Source organism: Mytilus galloprovincialis, chromosome 5 (genome assembly GCF_965363235.1).
Source record: "Mytilus galloprovincialis chromosome 5, xbMytGall1.hap1.1, whole genome shotgun sequence".
In the NCBI taxonomy this organism is placed as follows: domain Eukaryota; kingdom Metazoa; phylum Mollusca; class Bivalvia; order Mytilida; family Mytilidae; genus Mytilus; species Mytilus galloprovincialis.
Window position 1 is genome coordinate 20,946,086 of NC_134842.1, and position 4,575 is coordinate 20,950,660.

The window sequence follows — 4,575 nt, forward strand, 5'->3', positions numbered from 1 at the left end:
CTACAGTTTTTTGATGAATATAAAAATAAGGAGATGTGGTATAATTGTCAATGGGACAACTATTGATTAATGCCATTGGAGATTGTTTAATATGAAGTTGTTTTTTTTTTTTGGGGGGGGGGACCGTTTGGAAGAAAATAACTATTGTCAATTGATTTTTATCATACAAGAAACATGATTCAAAAGAAAAAAATAATAATGTGTTTAAAAAATACCTGATGCTTGTCTGATGTCAGGACCCAGTAAACACACGACGTACTCACGACGTCGGTTAATGGTCGTCTGAACGTCATGTCGTACCAACGTTGTGGGAACGTAAAAATCCAACGTTGGATGCAGACATACAGACGACGTTATAAAATTACGTCGGATTCACGTAAATTTAGTACCTTGTCAGGACGTAACATTTTATTACGTTGTGACAACGTGCTTATAACTGTCATAATCCGACGTAACATTTTGTTACGTCGTATCGACATTATAAGAACGTAGTGAATACATTGTAAAAATCTGGTTTTATTGGACGAATTTTTTGGGTATGTCATAATGAGTATTCCTGGATATATCGATCATTCACCTTCACTAGAATATATTTACGATTTTTTCGATTTAAAAAAAAAAAATCCCCCTTTTTTCCCGCAGACATAATTTGCACCAAGATGTCAAAGAAAATATTACAAATCCAATTTTAATGTTCTAATATATGTATTTTATATGAATATTTATTGTCTAATATATATATATATCATTAAAATTTTGTCATCATTTATCACTTGGATTTCATAATCGTTTTTTACGATTTGATTAGTGTAACGTTCAGCAGTACTCGGGGTTTTACCGCTGCATACTATGAAAAGTCTGAGCATACGCACTTTTGCCGCTTGATTTTTGAAAACAGTGAGAAATTTGCAGTGGAAATTTAGCTTGATCCAGATTCCAGAACAAAGAAAAAGGTAAAATAATGATTACACATTACATCAAATAGGTTCTCCATGATAAAAACAAGTTTGATTGATGAAAATAAAACAGCTGTTACCGTGTTGGTCGCCTCTTTCACGTCTGTTATACGTGACCGTGTTGAAATATGATACTTTTTCTTAATATACTGTCAATATATTGCACTGATACAAGGTATTTTAGCCATAATGTGTGTTATTTGAATCCATTTATCAAATTGCTTGACTAACTTGTGTTGTTTCTGAAGATATATGCAATTAATAATAAGTAATAACTGTAGAAAGTAAAAAAAGGGGGGAGGGGTGCACAGCCTCAAGTACTTGTTTTCTATCTGTGACGAGAGCTACTATCCCTATATATTAAGGCTACAAGTGTCTTTTGCTCTGTTATTTTTTGATATTCATTGAAGCATAAAAGTCTTATCCATGTTATCAATATCAGAAAATGTGAAGCTAAACATCTCAGCACTTTAGATATCTGGGTGCATTACAAACTCCGCACATTTCAAACTTGGCATTTTACCAACTCAGACTATTAATGATAATACTGCATATATCACTGGGGGTTGTCGCTAACATGCATGAAATATTTGCCACTGGATGTTGAGCAACAAACGATCAATCATTGTATCACTGGGTCTGACATGGAAATAGACAATTGTGCCAATAAAGATGTAAAATATAGGCGTCACAGAAAAAAATTAAGATAGCCATCAAAGTTGTCGTAATGGGACTAGGTCGTTGTAGGAAGGCGTCCCAGAAAAAAAATAAAAAACAGCCTTCCAAGTCTTGAAAGTGTCATAATGATTTAGACAAGGATCTACAATGTAGCCTTGAAAGTTGGGTAAAATTTTCTTGTTTTCAGGGTAAAACCAGTTTACAAGTGTTAAAAAAGAGTACATAGGGACATCTTTTTTGCTGTACAATTTATAGTATGAAATCTACATATTTATCAATGACGAGCTACATGTACAATCACTAAATATGTGATCAGAAACAATGTTGTAATCAATCATAAAACATATGCATTTTGGAATGCATTTAAATTTGTCACTTTGTTCTCCTAAAGATTTGTTGGACTAACATGCATACATTTTTTTTTATATAAATAAGGCGGTGAATTTTCTCGTTTGAATTGTTTCACATTGTCATTTGGGGGCCTTTCATAGCTGGCTATGCGGTATGGGCTTTGCTCATTGTTGAAGGCCGTACGGTTACCTATAAATGTTAATTTCCGTGTCATTTTGGTCTCTTGTAAAGAGATGTCTCATTGGCAATCATACCACATCTTCTTTTTTATATGAAACAGACAGAAGAATATAAAAGATAATTGAATGTATTTTTAATTTTTTTTCCAGAGTCTTGTACATATATCCACAGATCCAATGTGTCTGAGGTTGAGGAAATCATTGCAGTAACCATGTAACAGTTAAGCATGCACCAGCTCAAAAATTTGGACCAAGATTTTAAAAAGGTAAACATCAGTTGATCAGCTCTTTTTATGTCCTCCTTAACTGAGTGATATAGTTTAACTCTTGTACTGTATGTACATACATGTACATTGAACTCAAAATTGGATTCTGTTATCTAAAGTTTGCCTAAACCACATGTTATGCAACCAATACACAACGCTTATTATCATAAAACGCAGAGTTTGAATTTGGAGAGCATCTGCTTTACTGTTCTCTAGATATGTCCTTTAAATTAAGTTTGATAAGATCATTTGTGACTCATGGACACATTCTTCTTATATTAATTTTATTTATCAAATTATAATTTGTTGATTTTATAGATTGCGTTTATTGGCATATGCTATGAGGTCTTGTTGTATCGATGTACATTCTAAATTTATTAAGGTAGAATCCTTTGCATATCTTAAATTAATTGAAAAATGACAATATTGTGAAACCAAACTTCCTTTATTAATTATTTCGACTCATTATTATTTGTGAAATAACCACTGGTTGCTCCAGAAAATATTATGTCCCCTCTCCCACAGTAAAAGCTCTTTTCTTAAATTTTATTTGGGGGTGGTTGTGTATGAAATACCAAAATGCAAAGGGAGTGTTGTTCTTATTAATTTTTAATTCTGTCGGTGCTGGGATTTTTTTTTTAAAAGGGCTTAGGGCTATCCCTTAGGGGCGGACATAGTATTTCCTGGAACAGACATAATTTTATTAACACATGTTCAATTTAACAACTAATGTATTTTTTAAATAAGAACAAAGGTTAATCATAAGTTATGAATAATTATATACTGTTGAAATTGTGTTAAATTTCTAACATACATCATCAAAATGTGTATAATTGGCAAAGATACAAACATCTCAGTAACAACACAAAATAATTATGAATCTGCAGTTTATTATAGGACCAGCAATAGAAAAAATATTGATTATGTTTAAACACAGGATAATTTTTAAGAACTGCTGTAATTCATAAGTTGGGATCAATTTATTTTTTTGTATTTTATAATTTATGATTTTTTTTCAGAGATCTGAAACCAACACAAGACCAGCTGGTTCAATATTCCTAATGCGCCTCCAAATGAGGAACTAATGCGCCATCAAATGAGGAACACAAAAATTGTCTCTGTAGTGATATTGAACATGTTTCATTTTTAAAAAGTGACGGAGCTTTACCATTTGTGTTGATCTGGAAAGTAGAGGATCATATAGTATAAATATGTAAAACTATGGAGTTTTTTAATGTATTCAAAGTATTAAATTTTCAAAGAAATTGTTGTGTGAAAAAAAATCGCACTTCGTATTCCGAAAATTTAACCACATATATGTGAAAATGTCTTAGCTTCGAAACAAGCCATCCTACATATCCAGTGTACTATATTGACTGAGTTAGAGTAGAAAGCATTACCAATACCAACTACATGTATGCAGAAACAATTGCGCAAATTGCCCAGCTGATTATAGGGCAGAAAACAAACATTTGGAATGACATGTACAATGTATACAACCAACACAAGACTAAAATTTGGAATAAAAATTAAAAATTCAGAAACAAACTATTATTTTTTTTATTGGTTCATGTAGCTACATGTACATTGTAAGAAAAAAGAAGACTTAACTTTTGGATGGGTCTATCATTTTGGTCTCTTGTGGACAGTTGTCTCATTGGCAATCATACCACATCTTTTATATTATCTCTAGTTGGTCAATGGAAAAAAAGCAATAGTTAGTTGAATTGAATTTCAGGTATTTTCTTCATTTGGGATATTTTTAGAAGTGTGTATGAATTGTGTAGAATATATATATTTATAAATTAGACAGTCAGATTTTGGGCCAATTTTCCTAGCTTGTAATCGTGTAGTGAATCCAGCTGAATGAATTTTCAGTAAATATAAAGGTAAATGTGGTAGTTTGTTGTAGTTCTGAATAATTCATTAAAAATGGTTTTCCGTCGTCAAAGTGAAACCTACATTCTAGAATTTCCGCCATCATAGTGAAATCTATATTCTAGGCCACTGAAACACTAAACATTCAGAATTTGAAGCATGTACCAAGATGTCATGTTGAAGGCTGTACATGTACCTATAATTGCTAACATCATCAATATTTGATTTTAGGATAGAGGGTTGTCTTATTGCCCATCATACACAATC

At 32.0% G+C, this 4,575-nt stretch overlaps 1 long non-coding RNA gene across 1 annotated transcript; it reads left to right on the plus strand.

Moving 5' to 3' along the window:
• Positions 1 to 848: 848 nt before the first annotated feature.
• On the plus strand, positions 849 to 3,979 carry LOC143075376 (uncharacterized). Its single transcript, XR_012978298.1, has 3 exons — positions 849 to 953; positions 2,315 to 2,430; positions 3,450 to 3,979. It is a non-coding gene; the product is annotated as an uncharacterized LOC143075376 (long non-coding RNA).
• Positions 3,980 to 4,575: the final 596 nt, after the last annotated feature.